Here is a 20,788-nt window from a genome sequence, read left to right on the forward strand (position 1 = left end):
CTGTAATACTGCAATAAGGCGGAGGAATCCACCATGGGCGGAGGGTATGTGGAGGGGTTGGGGGAATCCCAGAGCCTATGAAACGATATCATAAAATGAAATGAAATTTAAAAAATAAAATAAAATAAATTTATTACTTAAAAAAAGCTCTGTGCATAAAATACATGAAGAACTTTCCAAAATCAATCATAAAAAACAACCCACTTAAAAATAGATAAACCATTTGAACAAAGAGTTCATCAGAGATCCTATAACTCTAGCAAAGAAGCATGTGAAAACAGATTCAACATTCTTCATCATTAGAAAATTGCAAAATAAAACAAGATACAGCTGCAAACCTGGTAGAAAGCCTTAAAATCCGAAAATCTAACAAGCCCTAGTGAAGTCCTGGATATAGAACAAGAAATCTCACTTACTGCTGGGAGAAATGCAAACTGATACAGCCTCTCTGGAAGACAGTTGGGCAATTTCTCACAAGAAAAAAAGCTTGATAACCTTATGTGCTCAGCAATCGCACTGCTAGGTATGTACTCAATTGATCTGAAATCACAAGTGATACAAATATGTGCACATGAACGCTTTAGAGCACATATATTTGTAACTGTCCCACAACTTGAAACAATCCAAATGTCTTTCTCTAGTTGAGTGGATTAAGTCTGTAATGAAATGTTCAGAGAGAAAACGAACAGTCAAGCCATCAAAAGATGTGGATACATTTGAAATACAAATTGCTAAGTGAAAGAAGCCACGGTAAAAGGGTTGCATACAGTGCGATTAGCATTCTGTGACATCCTAGAAAAGACAAAATTATATAAAAGATCATAAGCAGTGGGTAACCGACACTTGATGTACAGGTTAGGGTTGTATAGGGGAAACCCAGAGGGTTCTTTAATTCAGTGAAGCTACTCTTTGTCATAATGTAATGATGACTACAAGACATTAAAGTAGTTTTCAAACTCTACAGAATATAATAGTAAGGGTGAATTCTTCTCCAGTAAAAGGACCAAGTGTTCTTTGGAGAAATAGCGGATCTCAGGATTGGGGAGCAGAAACTGAGCAAGATGAGGCTGGAGCATCTTGTAGTTCCGGAAAACAAGAAAGTACTACTAAAATAAAAGCCACAATGATGAGTGTATGTAAAAGGGGTATGGGAACTACCTGAAAAATAAGTGTTAATGGCCAACGAAAAGGTAAGTTGAACAACAAAATAAGTTAAGCAGTATTGGATTGTAACACAAAATTAAGAATAAATAACCATAAACCCATTCTGATATAAATGATAGTGTAAGTAAATGGGGAGAATAGGCAAATGTTCCATATTGAAAAATTCCAAATTGAAGTGTACATGTTTCCCTGAAATAGATGAAAGTTTTTGAAACTCCTTTGAATACAGATTTATTTACTTCCCATAAGTACAGCATGGTGCCGCAAGAATAGACATGTAGCTCTACAGTGGAGAAACCTGACCAACATCACGTCAGCCACGTGTTGAAGATTAACACTGGGAAAGTCACATCAAATCTACAGCTTATTGACATGCGATAAGGATGCTTTATCTCTCTCTGGCTTTCATCTCCAAATCCTAAAAACCCAACTATAACCAAGAGAAAAAACACCCCAAAAAATCCCAAATGGTGGATTTCCTACAAAGAACCCGATCAGTAAGCCTCAGCATTGTCAAGGTCATCCAGATCAAGGCAAAGGCTTAGAAAAACAAAGCCATGGGGTGTCTAAGAGACCTAACGACTAAATATAGTGGTGGTGTCCTGGATGGACACTGGGCTAGGTAAAGGACATTAGGGAAAGGATAGAATGATCTGAATAAGGTGTGACAGTGGATTGTGGATTAAATTGACATTGTTTCTTTTTCTAGCAGCATGGTGTTCCTGATAAAGTTTACAGAATTTGTGCTGTTCTCATAGGAAGTAAAAGGAACACAGGGACAATGAAGTAGCTGGATCTTTTAGACATAAGTGTCCTGTGGAGGTAATGTGAGGAGGATGGTAGGGATTTGGAAAAAGTTGATAATTTACAGTTCAATGAGATGAAAAAAATCATTCATTTTTGGAAGTTCAGCGACTCCAGAAGAAAGAGGAATATTGACTGACTGATCTATGAAGGTCACCTGTCCCCTTTGTAAATATTTTGGAATTAGCCTATGAAGATATTTTGACACCTTGGACAGTGCTGTCTTGAGTGAGGGTGTAAAATATGATGAAAAAGAGGTTAAATTCATGTTTAGTTTGTTTGAAAAGTTATAAATGATGAGTAATGAGGCCCAGCACGGTGGCCTGGCAGCTGAGGTCCTTGCCTTGGACACTCCCGGATCCCATATGGGCACTGGTTCTGGTCCCAACGTCCCCGCTTCCCATCCAGCTCCCTGCTTGTGACCTGGGAGGGCAGTGGAGGATGGCCCCATGTCTTGGTACCCTGCACCCATGTGGGAGACCCAGAAGAGCTCCTGGCTCCTGGCTTCGGATCGGCTCAGCTCCAGCTGTTGCAGCTGCTTGGGGAGCGAACCATCAGATGGAAGATCTTCCGCTCTACATCTCCTCCTTTCTGTATATCTGACTTTGTAATAACAATAAGTAAATCTTTTAAAATAAATGGTTAAATAAGTAAATCTTAAAAATAAATGATGAGTAATGAAATCACAGGGAAATCTGAGTGAAAAAGTAAATATCTCAATAGATATAAATCAAAATAGGAAACTAGATCTTCAAATTCAGTCTGACTCCCTATCTTCTTTCACTTTCCATCTGTCTTTTCCCTTCTTAATATCCACCACCAAGACATTTAGCCTTATAACTAAGATGCACACATCCCATAGTGGATTGTTGGAGTTCACTACCTGCTTCTTTTTCCTGACTCCGGATTCCCACCAAAAGAGATACTGGGAGACAGAGGTGATGTCTCTATGCCCCGTTGCCCATTTGGGAGTGAAGCAGCGGATGAGAGTTTTCTCTTAGTGTCCTACCTCTCTACCCCTTAAATAGATAAATGAATTTAAAGAAGGGTAAAAATAAGGTGGGTTATGGTGCAGTGGACTAAACTGCCACTTGTGATGTCCATATCCCATGTCAGAGTGTCTGAGATGGAGCTCTGATTCCAGTTCCCATCCAGCTTCCTGCTAATGCGCCTGGAGGCAACAAATGATGGTTTGTGTATTTTAGTGTCTGCCGCCCATGTGGGAGGCATGCATGAGGTTCTGGGCTCCTGGTCTCTGATTAGCCCAGCCCTTAATATTGTAGGGACATATGAGGAATGAACCAGAAGATGGAAGATCTCTTTTTGTCTCTCCCCTTCTCTGTTGCTTTGCCTTTCAAATAAAATGAATTTTAAAATAATCCCTTTTTTAAGGAACTGTCACTGTCAGAGCATCTGTAAAGTTGGGTATCACTGAATCACAGTCAAGCTTCTGCAATCTTCAAAAAAATTTCCATCCAGAGAAAGCTAAAGGTTTTCAAGATATAAAAATTTGTGACTTAGTAACAATTACAGAGAATTTGTCATGGAGGAGAGGGTCCCCTTAACAATAACAATGATAGCATCAAAAATTAGATTTGCCAATAAGTATAAAATTTAAGCAAAGAATAACTTAAGACACTTTGCAGTACACCAATGATGCAATTAGAAATGCCTCTCCTATTGTTGAGTTAGAAGACTCAGTTTATGGCAGATGTAAATTCTCTCTTGGTTTGCATAAATTCAATGTGGTAGCAACACACATTGCCACAGACTCAATTGACTGAGCTTTTTCTCAGTTACGTAAATAAGATAAAACAAGATCATTCTAAAACCACATGCAAAAGCACAGGGAAACATAAACATTCATCAAAAAAAAAATTGAAAGAGTAACTTATTTTGAAATCTATGAATAATCTACCAATATCTGTTGTCCATGAACTTTTTGAGGTTCATTCATCCACCAACTAGAGTAATGGGGAAAAAAATTAATAAAGGAAATAAAGAAGGGAAGTTGTCTCTACCAATCATAAAACTACTTCATAGGATCTCAGTGATTAAATAATACAGTGTTACAACAAAAATATTGAGACAGATGAATGAGACAGAAAATAAACAAACATACCAAACTACATACAGAAATTTGGCATATGATGCGGGTAATCTCTCAGGTCAATGGTGAAAAATATGTATTCGCCAAACTGTCTTAAAAACACTTTATTTACTGTGTGGAAAATGATAGCCTTTGATCTACATCATACTCTCCACCAGCATCATAGATTTCAAATAGATCAAAGGTGGGAATGAAACTCTGTACATGCTGTAACAAAACAGAGAGAAGCTATTTCACAGCCCTGGAGTGGGTAGGCGTTTTAGATTTCAAAATCCAGAACGTACAGTATTAAATATTGATATGTTTGACTGCTGAAGAGGTAAATGTTTCCACCTGAAAAAAAATTAACTCCAAAGATACAGAAGAAACAAACAAAACATGCAGTTTCTATCAGCAACAATGGAGATTCTTCATTTGCACTATTCGCACAAATTTCTGATGCTGTGCTACTCCAGTATGATCACATATGTAAAGCCAATGTTGAAGCAGCATAACTAAGCTTTCTGGCCATTTTAGAAGGCAAAATAACATATGATTAGGCAATGATTTGGCAGACAAACCCAATCTTTCATCCAAATAAAGAAAGCATATTAACCAAACGAACAACTTTGAAGACCACTTAACAGAGACACAAAATAACCTCACTCTTTGTACAAACATTAAATATTTCAAGACTAAATAACTGTGTTCCTACTGTGGTTGCAGCTTTCCTTTATCTTGGCTCACTCAGCTAAAATTGTGGTGAACACGAAAGGCCTTATGGACGCGGTCAGCACTTGGCTAAAATTCTGGGCTGCAAATTACTCTTGTGGCCAAAGCTTGAAACTGACCTTACACCCCGAGTCCAAAGACTTAAGGCCCTTTTCGTACCTTGAGTTGTACTGGAAGTACAGGAGTAACCTATGTGGGCCCAGAGCTGGGTTTGGATTTATGTGCAAGGAGTAGTAGCTTTGGCCTCCCCAGGGGACATTTGGTCTTCACACTGCTGCATCCTTAAATTTCTTCAAATCATTTGGAAAATGGTCACTAGGCAAGAATGTTTAACTGGTCCCAAGTGGTAAAGAACCCCAGGTCTCTGGCTGTGCTCTGAAAAACCTAACCACAACAAGGATTACAAGTCTATCCAGCTGCCAATGGAGGAAAATTCCATTCAATTGTGTTGACCAGAATATATATGTATTATTTGAAACATGTAATCAGGCACTTTACCTTTCAGTACATTTAAATCCATTTACCAGAGGATGTATAGCTCTTGTCAAAATACATTTTGATTAAATTTATAGTTACATTGAAATTGAGTCAATGAATATTTAAAAAAATGTATTTTTGTGGTGTTTTCTGTATATGAAAGTAGCCTTTATTTGACAAGCAGAAGGAAAGAAAAGAAGGCAAGCAGGCAGGGAGGCAGGCAGACAAAAAGAAATAGAAGAAATGCGTATAATCAGGTGATGCATTTGGCATAAAGAGAAGATTTTTCCAAACAACTACCGCAGTAAATTTGCTTCTCCCTCTGGCAAAATCTATTGATCAAACCTTTGGTTCACTGTTGGTTTAGAAATCAAATGCAACTATGCCACTTGTAGCCGAAGGTGAAATGGAAGCAAACTTGCACTTGATAATATAACGAGCGACTGTTTTGACACAGTACCAGGAGCACTGTCCTTTGGAGAATCTGCCAAACATATTTACTTTTCCATGCAAAGGCATCTGAGAATTCATCCATGTTTACATCAATGAAGATTTTTGATGAAAGTGATTTGGAGAATACAAATGATGGGGACAAAGCCGAGTAGCCAGTGAAGAAGGCCGTGGTCCTTTCCGTGTTCCAGAATTGCTCCCCAACCCCCTTGGGGCCCTTTCTTGATCGCTGAAAGTTTCAAGAATTCTCATTGCACTTTCTCACTTTGAGTGAAATGTGCAAACCTCACTTGAGTTCAGGATTGTTTTATCTTTCCTACTCTCAAATGCTATGATGCTGTGATTTTTTTCAAACATGATATAAAAACTGTTTTTCAAATAATAATATAAAAATCTCTTCACATATGATATATGTATCAAATATGATGTAAAAACCTATGAGCAAAAGCATACTTTCAATTCATCCATATTCCTGTTCTGTTATTTCTCATGCCATACAACCCATTCTTTTTCAATTTATTTCCTTTTCATTTGAGATTTATATGATTCGTTTGAAAGGCAGAGTTACAGAGAGAAAGATTTTCCATCTACTGATTCATTCTCCAAACAGCTATGGAAACTAACAATATACTCCTAAATAATCAATAGCTCAAAGAAGTCTCAAAGAAACCTTGAAAATATATTGAACTGAATCAAAATAAAAATACATGTCAAGATACGTGATAAAGAAGCACACAGAGGAAAATTTATAGCAGCAGATAAATTAGAAAGAAAAAAATTTCTCAAATGTATAATCTAGACTCTTATATCAAAAACCTATTTAAAAAAACAGAAAAATTGGGCTTGGTGCAGTAGCTTAGTGGCTAAAGTCCTTGCCTTGCATCTGCCAGGATCCCATATGGGTGCCGATTCTAATCCTGGCGGCCCTGCTTCCCATCTAGCTCCCTGCTTGTGGCCTGGGAAAGCGGTCGAGGACGGCCCAAAGCCTTGGGACCCTGCACCCATGTGGGAGACCTGGAAGAAGCTCCTGGCTCCTGGCTTCTGACAGAAGATCTTCCTCTCTGTCTCTCCTTCTCTCTGTATATCTGACTTTCCATAAATATAAAGAAATCTATTTAAAAAAAAAAAACAGAAAAATAGTCCCAAGACAAGTGGAAAAAGGGAAATAATTGAAAACAGAAATGAGTAAAGTTGAAAACAGATTAATAGAGAAAAATCAACAGGAGCTTACGCTTCTAAAAAGCCAGTAATATTGATAAACGTGTAGCAAGACCCACAAAGGAAAAAAGAGAGAGAGATGATACCAATGAGCAACATCAGGAGCAAAATAGAAAGTGAATTTTACAACTCAGATGATTCAGACAAATTTTTTTAAAAAAAATCCAAAATATTACAACTAATACAATTGTAAAATGCATGGTGCAAATAGTCTTCTAACTGCTTAGGGACTTGGATCTGAACTTTAGAAACTTCCCCAAAGAGAAATCTACACGTTTTGATTCTTCTACTGAAGAATTCTACTAAACATTTAAAGAAGAATGCCACACCTATACAATCTCTTGTAGAAAATTGAAAATGAGGGCGTCTTCCAAATTCATTTTATAAAACTGGCATTATCATAAGGCAAAATTCAGATAAAGAGTATAAAATAAGGTAAACTACTGCACAATATCATTCCTGAATATGGACACACACAAAAAAGCAGCAACATTTTAGCAGACAGAGTTCAGCTTTACTGTATGAGAAACTGCGGTTTATTTCAGTAAGGCTAATTCAGTATTCAAATACCAAACTAGCCAGTATACTCATTCATATTAGCAGGTCAAAAAAAGGGAAAAATTGCATGATCCTATTCATTGATGTAGAAAAAAAAATTCACTACGCATTCATGATAAAAGTTCTCAGAAAAGCAGGAACACAGGGAACTGTTCTCAACCTGTTTCAAAAACATCAACAAAAGCCCTTTAGCAAACATTGTATTTGATGTTGAAAGACTGAATGCATTTTCCCGTAAGATCAAAAACAAGGTAAGGATGTCCACTTACACCGCTCTCATGCAATATAGAGCTGGAAATTCTGGATAATTCAATAAGGCAAAAGCAGGAAACAAAAGTCATATGAATCAGAAAGGAAAAAAGGAAATGGTCACATCATTGTCTACATAGATAACCCCGAGAAATCTACAAAAATTCTAAAACAATTGAGTTCAGCAAGATTGAAGGACACTACGTAAACAGTAGAAGTCATTTCGGGGACTTAGGGGACAGTGTGGTGGCATCTAAGCTAATCTTCCGCTCTGTGGTGCCAGTATCCCATATGGGTGCTGGTTCATTTCTTGGTTACTCCACTTTTAATTAAGCTCTCTGCTATGGCCTGTGAAAGCAACGGAAGATGGCACCAGTGCTTGGGCCCCTGGGAGACCTGGAAGAGGCTCCTGTTTCAGACTGTCCCAGCTTTGGCCACTGTAGCCATTTGGGAAGTGAGCCAGCAGATCAAAGATCTTCTCTCTCTATCTCCTCTTCTTTCTCTGTAAAATTTGCCTTTCAAATAAAAATAAGTAAATCTTTTTTTTTAAAGTATTTATACTCTTTAGTAACAATGAGCATTGAAATGAAAAATATACCATTAATCATTACTCAAAAGAAAGTTAAACAGTCATGTGACTCTAAATACATGGATACGACTTACAGAATGAAAAATTCAAAATGCTGGTGAAAGAAATCGAAGTAGACCTAAATAAATGGAGAGAGCCATCATGTTCATGGACTGCAAAACCTCGTGGAGATGTCGGTTCTCTTCAAACTGACATACACATTTAATTTAATCCCTGTCAAAGTCCCAGTAGCAAGTTTCTCTTTTAGGTAATACAGAACCATTGTAAATTCCCAAAATGTATTTGAGAGACAGGGAGAGAGAGAAAGGGAGAGAGAGAGAGAGATTTCATCTGCTGGTTCATTCCTCAAATACCTCTAACAGCTGGGGTTTGGCTGGGGCTGGAGACGGGATCTGGGGTTCTGCATGGGTGACAGTGACTAGTTCTCTTGAGCCACCCCTGCTGCTCCCCAAGAACTGCACTAGCAGAAAACTGGTGTCAGGAGCAGGAACAAGGAGATGAACTAGGATATTCAGATGTGGGATACAGGCATCTTAACTACCAAGATGAACGTTCACTTCTAAAACTTACAAGGGACAATAAAGGAACCAGAGCAGCTGAAGCAATTTAGAAATAAAAAAATAAATGAGAGCAAATGGTTTGTCTTTTAAGACTTCTACAACAATCAAGAATGTGCGATATTGGCAGGGGATCGGCATAGAACAAAACAAGAGGATAAAGGATCCAGGAATAGAGCTACACAAACAAGCCTAACTGACTTTTAACAAAGGTATAAAAATAATTCAATGGAGAAATGATAGTCATTTCAACAAATGGTGCTGAAGCATAAGTTTAAAAAAAACACCTTTAGCTAAATCTGAAATTTTATGAAAAATTTAACTCAAAACGTGGATGACAAAATTAAATGTAAAATGTTATATGTTGGAAAAAATAAATGAGGGGGAGGGCAACACGATGCCTCAGTGGCTAAATCCTCATCTTGCGTGTGCCAGGATTCCATATGGGCACTGGTGCATGTCCCAGCTACTCCACTTTCCATCCAGCTCCCTGCTTGTGACCTGGGAAACCAATAGAGGACAACCCAAAGCCTTGGGACCCTGCATCCATGTGGGAGCCTTGGAAGAAGCTCCTGGCTCCTGGGTTTGAATCAGCTCAGCTCCAGCCACTGTATCCATTTTTGGAGTGAACCAAAGGATGGAAGTATTTTTCTCTCCTTCTCTCCATAAATCTGATCTGCTTCTCCGATAAAAATAAATGAATCTTTAATAATATAAATAAATAAAGAGGAGAAAATTGTTGGGAGTTAGTGCCAGGCAAGAAAGTTTCTTGTTGTGGGTTGTGGCACAACAAATCATGGTGTGATTGTGATGCTGGTATCCCAGATCAGAACACTGGTTTGAGTTCCAGCTGCTCAGCTTCCCATCCAGCTCCCTGCTGATTTTTCTGGGAAAAGCAGTAGATGATGCTCCAAGCATTTGAGACCCTGTCACCCACATAGAAGATCCACATGGCATTCCAAACCCTTGGCATCGGTCTGGCCTAAATCTACCTGTTTCAGGCATTAGGAGAATGAGCCACCAGATGAAAGATCTCTTACTCTCTCTCCCTCTCTCCTTCTCAGTTTTCAAATAAATGAATAAATAAACCTTTTTTTTTAAAGAATATTTAGATTTGATGCCAAAAGAATGTTTAGGCTTGATATCAAAAGAATGATCCACAAAAGAAACTATAATCCAAAGAAAAATATGTGCTAACTACATTTTTAGGTCTATTACTTGTATTTCAAATAGATGGCTACTAAAATCCAACAGTTAAAAAATCAATTAAAAAAAAACTTGACACAAGACAGACATTTTATCAAAGGGGAAAAGCAAATGGCCAATACAAAGATATTCAATATCATTAGCCATTAGAAAAAATGTAGATAATTAATGCCATAATAAGGGGCTGGCTCCATGGCATAGTAAGTTAAGCCTCAGCATGTGGCACTGGCATCCCATTTGGGTACTAGTTCGAGTCCTGGGTGCTCCACTGATGATTTTGAAAATTATTTCTACCGTCCTATAAGCCTGTGTTCTTAGTTCCACATTTTCTAATGACAATTTCTCTACTGGGTAGAAGGCACAATTCACGTTGTCTTGACATTAAGTGGGTTCGTTTCAAAACAAGGTTGCCCGTGGACCTCCATTTCAGAAAGTTATTCTGATTTGAAATGCAAAAGATGAAATACGTGTATTAAGGAGGGGAGAGTGGCAGACCAGAGTTTGGAAAGTATGATCAATATTCTAGATGAAAGATAATGAGAAGCTGCTGTGTGTCAGAAAGTGGCTGTAAGAGGTGGACAGGAGAGAAGAGCCACAAGCCAGAACAGGAATCTGAGACTATCAGGAGATTGAGTGCAGAGTTAATCATAGAGGTCATAGTGCTGCTGAGAGTCAAACAGAGCCCAGTGAAGAATCAGCAATGGTAAGAAGCTCCAACCCATTAGGAGCTGAGTGGCAGGAGATTCACCCACATGTCCAAAGCCAGGATTGCATAGGGCAAGCTAGAAATACAGTAGTCTGGCAAGAGCAAAGCCACAGATGTAGCCACAGCTGGAAAAATCTGCCCACATTAGCAACAAAGGGTGATCATGCCCTAGTTTCTTTCTCCTTCTAGCTATCCAACCACCTATGAGTGCCAAGTCCAGTTTCAGGCTCGGGGAATGAGCTCTTAAGACTCAGCACCTGAGATACATTGCAGAGCTGGACAACTAAATCTGACAGCAAACAGACCAGGACTAACATAGTCAAATATTTTTAGCTATTTAACATCAATTCTTACCTCATATCCATATTTCACAAATTCATGCTTCAGCTAGACACATGATAACTACCCATGATACAACACACCAGCTCTCTCCAATAAAGTAGGAAGGGAGTCTGATTCATCATTTTTCTATCTCACGTCCAAGATCTCCAGGCATTATGAAATCCTTCCCATAAATACCAGATATGGCTCCTTATAGTCTGGAGACCTATAAATTGAATTGCCAGTGCCTGTTTCCAATGCTCAGAAAAAGTAAGGATGAGATTGCAAATAGTAGGGATGGATAATAGAGTATTCCTGGTTACTACAATTTTTCTTCTGTACTTGATTGTGTGCCTTAGTATTATTCCCTACTTAGATCATGTATTTTCTCATTGTTTTTTCAGTCTAAATATTGACTGGTTGTAGTTCAATACCCAATGGGGTAGTCCAGTCCTTCATTCCTACCACGTCTGAATCTTTGATGGCCCTGGGCTTATTGGGTTGATGCAGACTTTAACTGATTTTTTAAACCAGGAAACACAGAAGTACAAAAAATGCCCCTGTGAATCTATTGGGTTTCAGATATAGCCACTCTGTTCTCGTTGTGTAGCAACAAACCAATTTCCCATGATTAATCATAATAAATCATCTCGGGACATATAAAAATACCTCCTTTTGTTGGTTCAATTCTAAGTGGAGCACCAAAGGCTGGGTGACAGTATCAGCTTCTAGCTTATAATGACACTGGTTGAAAGCAATTTTTCCTTGGGCATGAAGATCATCAGACCCCAGAGCAGAAGTTTGAGGACAGAAACAAAGATTCAGTGAGTGTACTATTAAATACAGTGGTGAGCAAAACCATTCCTGCTCCTGTTGCATGGTCCCTAAACCCACATATTCTCTTCAGAGAGACATATACCACAGTTTGGTTGCTAGTTCAAAGCATATGCCATACCAGAAGGAGATGAAATCTCAGTTGCTGTCATAACTGAATCTTAACTTATTACACCATTTTGTAAAGCTGTAGTACCTGAGTAACAGGGTAACATCTGAGCAGATAGGGTGTTTTTTTTTAAGATTTATTTATTTTTATTGCAAAGTCGGATATACTGAGAGGAGGAGAGACAGAGAGGAAGATCTTCCATCTGCTGATTCACTCCCCAAGTGACTGCAACAGCTGGAGCTGAGCTGATCTGAAGCCAGGAGACAGCAGCTTCCTCCAGGTCTCCCACGCGGGTGCAGGAGCCCAAGGCACTGGGTTGTCCTCAGCTGCTTTCCCAGGCCACAAGCAGGGAAATAGATGGAAAGCAGAGCTGCTGGGCTTAGAAACGGTGCCCATATGGGATCCTGGCGCTTTCAAGGCAAGGACTTTAGTTGCTAGGCCACCGCGCTGGGCCCTAATCAGATAGATTTAATGGCATGATTTATTACTTACTTTCCTTGAGGGATATATTTGCCTTGGACAGAGTGCCTATGAATTAGGCATTTCATAAGCCTGTAGAAGAGAAGGCAAATTCACATAAATAATAATAAGGGCGTAGTGTAGTTCCTCCGTGATAAGAAGGGCTGGCTGGTTGGTCATTCCAGAGAAGCATGGTGAATTACGACCTCACTACTGGCCTCTGATTTAGTGGGCTGGGTACAGCAATGACAAAGGAAGAGCATCCTTACTGAGGGAAAGTTTATATTCTCAAGCTTTATAGTCTTTTTAAGAAGATTTATTTTGAAAGTCAGAGAGAGAGAGAGAGAGAGAGAGAGAGAGATTTTCTACCCACCAGTTTGCTCCCCAGAGCAAAACCTGGCACAATGGCCAGGACTGGATCAGATAGAAGCCAGAAGCTAAGTGCTTCATCTGGGCCTCTCAAGCAGGTGCAAGAACTTGGGCCATCTTCTGCTGCTTTTCATAGGCCATTAGTAGGATGCTGGATCACAAGTGGACAAACTGGGACTCAAATCAGCATCCATATGGGATGCTGGCATCTCAGGCAGCTGCTTTACCCACTGTGCCAAAATGCTGGTTCTGATTTTGTTCATCTTGAGAAACAGCATTTTCCTTTGGATCAACCTGAGCAGAACATGGGAGCATAAAACCTGGGAGAATGGGGCTCCGGAAGATCAATTCTCTGATTAAAGCAAATGAGTGGCAGGGAACAGTGCTAGTGGGAGATGGGCCTGGCTTACTGAATTGGAAAATAAAGAAGAGCAAGTGGTTTCCCAGCTTTTCTAGTTCAGTGAGCTGAGTGTGTAGGAGTACAGGAATTCACTGAGGTTAAGGAACCTGAAGTCTGTGAAAGATAGGTAATGGGAGTCAACAGAACATGCTAGCTCAGGCATCGTACAGTGGGCGGATTCTCTCCAGGTTGGTGGTGAGAAAAGAGGAACAGATACAAAAGTTAGCCATCCCCCACATGCAAGCTTTTAGCTGTGAAAAAGAAGGTTGTAAGGAAGAAGTCAAAGCGGTGTCTCAGACAGCAAGGGAGAAAGGATTCTTTAAAAAAAAACGATTTATTTATTTTTATTCCAAATCAGATATATAGAGAGGAGGAGAGACAGAAAGGAAGATCTTCCGTCTGATGGTTCACTCCCCAAGTGCCCACAATGACTGGAGCTGAGCCAATCCAAAGCCAGGAGCCAGGAGCTTCTTCCGGGGAGCCCAAGGCTTTTGGGTCGTCCTTGACTGCTTTCCCAGGCCACAAGCCGGGAGCGGGATAGGAAGCAGGGCTGCCAGGATTAGAACCAGGGCCCATATGGGATCCTGGCGCATTCAAGGCAAGGATTTTAACCATAATGCTATCGCACTGGGTCTGGGAGAAAGGATTCTAAAGATGAAAGGAATGATTTGAGAGGTCTAGTTAGATAACCCTGAAAATATTAAAGGGAATTGAGTGAGAGCAGGTTACTGATGACCGAGTTTTCCCGAACACTAACTGTGTGAGTGATCCTAGATCAGCCCAGCGCCTACCAACCTGCCAACAGCAGAGCTGACGCAGGAGAGAACTGCCTCACTAACTTATAATTCAAAATTGAAGTAATCAATTGTTTTAAGGAACTAAATTTTAGGAGGTTTTTGTTTGTTGCTTGTTTGCTTACACTGCAAAAAGCAACTAATGCATACATTTCTTTGGTTTGTAAATCATACTTCATGTCATGTTTTCCCAAAGCAGGAATCAAAGAAATATACTTTTTCTTGCCTTAAGTTTTGTGGGGTTTTTTTTCTCTTCATTTGGATATCTGCGCTTCAAAAGGCAATTTATAGAATAATTATTTTGGACACGCAAGTCTGTGCAGCTCTTTGCAGGCCATCTGCTTTGAAAAGAACCCCTGGTAGCATCCTTTATTTTTACCAGCAATCTCCTCTTGTCCTACACGCCTCTGAAAGCATTCAACAAAGACCTGTACATGCAGATCAAGGTGGTACTAAAGTGGAGAGGCTGAAGGCAGCTCTGCTGTGTGCTAGGACACAGAAGCGACGTTTTTGTCTTAGTTTGACTGCATCTGGCTGTTTTTTCAATAAACACTACAGAAGCAACTCCCCATGCCAAACCAATGTATTGAGGAGAAGGAGGCAGAATGTATAGATCCCTGATCAACAGCATCACAGATGAATAGGATGGCAACACCCGCTCCTGTCAAAGGTTCTGGGAACTTATCAATCACAGTTATTCATCTCCACTGACTCTTTAGCTTGATACAAATGTATTCTTAAAAGAAATGAACTTATGGAAAATATATCCGTGTTTGGTGGATAGTTAATAAGGTCACATGGTCTTCCAACATGCGGTGATCCCATCTTGTGATTGAGTCTGATATTTAGTTAAATGATATTGTATCCAAAACTGACTCTGGGCTCAGCAACATGGCAAAACATTGAGTAGCCTGGGGCCCGGTGCAGTAGTCTAGTGGCTAAAGTCCTCACCTTGAATGTGCCAGGATCCCATATGGACACCAGTTCTAGTCCCGGCTGCTCCACTTTCCCATCTATTTCCCTGCTTGTAGCCTGGGAAAGCAGTTGAGGATGGCCCAAAGCCTTGGGCTCCTGCACCTGTGCGGGAAACCCAGAAAAAGATTCTGGCTCCTGGCTTTGGATTGGCAGAGCTCCAGCTGTTGTGTCATTGGACGAAAGATCTTCCTTTCTGCCTCTCCTCCTCTATATATATCTGACTTTGGAGTAAAAATAAATAAATCTTTTTTAAAAAAAAACATTGAGTAGCCTGATATTTGACTATTGCCTTACTTGTCTTTAATTTCCCTCAGAAAGGGGATGTAGGCAGGAAATAATTATCTTTTACAGATTTGATTTCTATATTTACATCCTGGTTAGTTGAGATTTTATCTTTATTATTTAAGTGCATCTGAAAAATAAGTCAAAAGGCTTAGAAACACAAAATGTTGCAGTTATAGCTTCCACCTTTTTCTTGATTTCTGGATCCATTCATGTATTTTTTTTTTCTCCATCAAAAACCCCTAAGAAGAAAAGAAAATTGTAGGCATGTGAGCTGGGCAGATATGGGAATTATATTGATACAATCATTTTGTTATATATGCATGCAAGCAACATGTGGTACACTGTAAGCATATATATTTAGTGTAACATGTACCTTAATAAATTATGATCCAATGTTAATAAAACTCAAGAGAAAACCAAAAAGAATGACTCGCAGTACCTACATATAGAAGAGTAACAGCATTTAATGACACAGAATCTAATTAATCACAACAAATTAAAGAGCAATTTGTCATATTCAAACTCTTAGTAGAAATTCAAAATACAAAATGGAAGCTTAATAATCAACAAGTATTCATCTTTTAGCAATTATCATTATTCATCAGAAGTTTATTGAAAACTAATCATGGACCAGACCAAGCATAATGCAACATTCCATAGTAGAAGCTGTCATTCTGGCTGGTGACATGGAGGAACAAGATGAAAGCTGTGATACAGGGCAATGATTCTTAGGGACATGAGATCAGGGGCTGAGTCAGGAGAGGACACACATACTCAGCGAAGGCAGACCCTAGGTCCTCACAACTTCACTGAAGTTAGGGGCCTGGCTGTACTGCCTTTTCATGTTGTCTGAAGAGTTTCTTCTGAACAGAAACCAGGCTAAAGCCAATTCATGGGCCATCAAGAGTGAACAGTAAGCCTTTGCCTGACTAGCACTGGACAACGTCCCAAGTTTGTGGCACACATTTCACTCCACCCAAGTAGGAATGAATGAATTTTTAAATTATTGGTCCTTATGTATGTGTCATTATCACATTAGCATCTGAATGTTTGAGAACAATTACACAGGAGTGATAAATCTAATAAGCACTAGGGTAAGTTGTTACAACATAGTATAAAGGAGAAGAGAAGGGGACAAAAGACAGATTCCAGAAAATATCTATGTAAGAGGGACTAAGAAGAATTGAAGGAGACTGAGACATGAGAACCTAAATTGTAGGAGGAGGTGAGGGAGATAGTGTTCTTGTGGGCTCAATGGGGAGCAAATTTTGAAGCAGCTTTGCTGATCACAGAGAGGGACCAACAACACTAAATATTTTGCAACTCACAGAGTTGAGAGGGCTCAACAAAGCCAGTAGCAGCAATGGTGTGACTGTCTTTGAATTGAGACGTGCAAGGGAACAGTGTGTGCAATATTCTTTGCAGATTTTTGGCTGAAAATGGAGAAATGTAGGATGTTAGCTAAAAGGATAGACAAAGTCAAGTATATGTGAGTGTACGTGTGTGCAGTTCTGACAGGGAGTAAATTGATCATGTTAAAATCCTCACTGATCTGAAATCAGTAATAAAGGGAGTGTTCTAAATTGAGCAAAGAGCTGAAGTGGATAGAAGAGAGGAGATCCATATCATGCTGTAGAGAATAACTTCAGTTAGAAAGGAAACTTTTTTTTAGGGTAATGTGAAAGAAGAAAAAATAATTAGAAATGCAGTTTTTTAAAAAGTGTGATCCATTACTGACCAACACCATTGGAACTGGATAATAAATACATAAGGATTCACGGCATCATCCTCTCTAATTTTATTAATGTTTCAATTATTCTATAATGAAACAGTTGAAAAAATATTGACAGAAATGCTTGGGTAAGTAACCACTACATTATTCAGAAGATGACTGGGGAGTAGGAGGCAAAGTTGTGTGCTTAATGTGGACTGCAGTAAAGTGCAGTGCCAGTATACCATGTCTGTCCAGACTGGGTGCCACTTTCTATCCAGCTCTCTGCTAATGTTCCTGGCAAAGCAGCAAAAATGATTCAAGTGCTTGGTCTGACACTCATGGAGGAGACCCAGATGGAGTTTCAGGCTTATGGCTTTGGCCTGGCCCAATCACAGGTCATAGCCATTTCAGCCATTTATGGGCATGAACTACTAGATGGAAGATCTCTCTCTTTCATTGACTCTTCCTTTCCAATAAATCTCTTAAAAATGTTGTGAATTGAAGGCTTAGCAGGAGTGAAGCTTGAAATTGCTGCTGAATAAATGGAAGAGAGAGTTGAGGTCATAGGTTTAGCATTTCCAATGGTGAAATTTTTGTCTTGCAAGACTTTCATTAGGAGCTCTCAAAGGTGTAAGTGTAGTAGCTGTTGGGAAAATCTGTAACTGATTTTTTTAACAAACTGTCCAAATAAATATTAAGGAAAGTTTCAATGAGAACGATTCAGTATAGAGAATTGCTTCCCCTCAGTGAAAATACTATCATAATTTCTTTAAAACTTGAAAAATACTACAGTGGTTTTAGAATTTTACTCTAGATTCTGAAGAAAAAGGATTATTTTTGGAGTAAGATAATTTTTCCTTTTTTTTTAAAGTCCTCTTGGTGTATTGATATAACACGGATCATAAATATTTATAAGGAAATTGAATGATAGCATATAATAAAATAATCCAAATATATTTTTAGAAATATATTCGCATTTGAACTTACTTATTTTCTCTGTATTTAATAAGAGAGACTACATAAGAGAGATGTTGAATTAAATTTTTTAGAAGTTTCACAGGGCTGGCTAGATATGGACTGGAGGCTTGGTGCTAACAAAGATGAGCTAAGGGAGAGTAGAGGCTAGAGATTTTCCCCTAGAGAAGGGACTTCGAAAACTAAGCCTGTACTTTAGTATAATAGTATACTTGCAGATGTCCATAATTGTGACTGTTGCTCAACTTTTTTTTAGAAGTATTGTTAGTACAAGTTTATTTTGGTGCAAGAGTTTCTTGAAGTACATTCATAGTTTTTTTTTTTTTTCACAGAATGCATTTTTTTCCTGAGTTTTTTGAGGGCCTCCCCTTTTTAAAATTTTTTAAAGATTTATTTATTTATTTTAAGTTCTTTTTAAGTTATTATCATCATTCTATGATACAGTTCCATAGGCCCTGGGATTTCCCCTGCCTCTTGCTCAACTTTATCATCTCAATCACTGGACTTGGACTGAAGTGATTTCTCATTGCTAGCATCAATGTGCACTTGGTGGAATTAGATATAAATCCTCTTTGGAAGAAGATAGCATGAATTTGGATTTCAAATGACTTCTTGCAGCAACTTTGCAAAGACAATGTTGAGCGCACTGGAAGAAGCTGGCATGAAAATGGAATAACAGACCTGACATGACAAGCTGGCTCCATCTTAGGTGAGGCACAACCCCTCCCTCAACCCATGAAAACTACAACCTGACCAAGAAAACTGTATCATATTTGCAAGAATGCTTGACCCCCTGGCTGGGCTGTACAAGCATGAAGTAGGAAGAAAAATGAGTTTCACCTGGTTCAGCTACAAAAACCTGGGAACACCTCAGACAAAGTTTCTTTGGGGATCCTCCCAATCGAGCTTCCAGACTCAGAACACTAACCATCAAACTACAGAGGACAGAACGAGTCAACCAACAACCTCAGCTATATGTTGGCAATGAAAATACTGGGCAAACCGAGACGCTATGATGGACTATGTCAATCAGTGGAATCTCCAAAAAATGCATTGTGCTTTGAGTGGTGAGAGTGGCAGCAATTCAGAACTGTTGAACTATCAAAACCACTTGGGCAAGACTCTGGGAGCATGCCCCACATCAGGGACCTGGGGTGGGTGGGAGACTGGGTGGGGCTTCTCCCTTAAAATCTCCTTTTACTTCAGATATCCAAAGGAGACAATACGTAACTAATTGTCTTACCTGTCTTTCTGTAGTGCTTGAGCCTTTTTACCCTAATTATGTCAAGATTGTCAAAAATAATTAAAAAAAAAAGAGAGAGAGAGAGAGAAAGGCAATGCCTCCTAGGACTGAGAAAATGGCAGTTGACCAGGACTGGTCCAGTGTTTATCCAGTTGCAGCACCATTTAAACCCTCCGTGGTCCCTCTTCCTACTTGGATGGGTTACCCCACAAAGAAGGGCGTGCCCATGGCAAAGGAGGGAAATCTGGAACTGCTCAAGATCTCCAATCGTCTGCATTTGACTCCTGCAGCAATTAAAAAGCATTGTGAAGTTCTTAAAGAGTTCTGCACCGAGTGGCCAGCTGCACTTGACACTGATGAGACATGTGAGAGGCCTTTTTCAATCGAAGTTGACACAGCTACCCACGCCTCATGAGGACCATCCACGCACAGTAACCTTGAGGGTTAAACTTTCCAGTTTGAATTTAGACGACCATGCAAAGAAGAAATTGATCAAACTTATGGGAGAACGATACTGCCCGACCACCGACGTGCTCACCATCAGCACAGACAGGTATCCTTTAAAGAGACAGAATTTTGACTATGCGATGTATCTACTGACAGTTTTGTACCATGAGTATTGGAAAACTGAAGAATGGGAAAAACGGAAAACTCTTCCATGAGAGAGACATGGAAGAGTTATATATGGAAAATAGCTCCTCAGAAAAAAAAATATCCTGACGACGCTTCTTCAGATGAGAGCCGCCGAGGGCAGCGCGGGCGTCGGGGAGGAGGAGCTGCTGGCTGTTGAGGACATGCAGGCGCACGTGCGCTCCGTGGTCAGCCTGAAGAACGAGGGGGGCCAGCGAGCAGGCCCTTTCCCAGTACACAGAGTCCGTGAAGAGACTCTTACACGTGACGTGAATTTTGAAATGGAAGAATCTGCTTGACGTGTTCATTTTACAGCACATGTAATCAATCTATGTGATGTAACATTGAAAATATTAGAAGACTTGTTTAAGAAGATTAAACCAATGAACAACCCATTCCTAAAATGACAGGACCAAAGTATCACCCATACATATTAAACTCTGAATGTAAATGGCTTAAGCTCAATCAAACATCATAGATTAGTAGACTGGATTACAAAAACAAAACCCATCTGTTTATTGTCTGGAGGAGACACACTCCAACAAAGATCAGCAGAAACTATATCACATGGGTTTTGTAGTTTTCTGTTAGTTCTCATCTCTTCAAAACACTTTCTTCTGATTAAATCATTCAATGACTCTTAGATCATGCAGTGGCATCATTTTCTTCAAGAAGGTTCTTGATTTTCATTTCTTCAGCTACACGTTAGGCATTTAGTAGCATGTTATTTTACTTCATGGTGTTGTTAATTTCTTTTTTCTCCCTGATGTTGATTTTGTTTTGTGACTTTTCATTTAAGGGGATGTATAGTAGCTGTGTAATGGAGACTGTCATATCTAGTAACATGTCATTTAACTTCATGGCATTGTAAATTTCTATTT

The 20,788-nt window shown here is 39.4% G+C and overlaps 1 pseudogene; it reads left to right on the forward strand.

The window, feature by feature from the left end:
• The first annotated feature begins 1,175 nt into the window (after nt 1-1,175).
• LOC121171252 lies at nt 1,176-20,180 on the forward strand (annotated as a pseudogene).
• The last annotated feature ends 608 nt before the right edge of the window (nt 20,181-20,788 follow it).

The sequence above is a fragment of the Ochotona curzoniae genome, unplaced genomic scaffold (genome assembly GCF_017591425.1).
Source record: "Ochotona curzoniae isolate NIBS_2020 unplaced genomic scaffold, NIBS_Ocur_1.0 contig_1274, whole genome shotgun sequence".
In the NCBI taxonomy this organism is placed as follows: Eukaryota; Metazoa; Chordata; class Mammalia; order Lagomorpha; family Ochotonidae; genus Ochotona; species Ochotona curzoniae.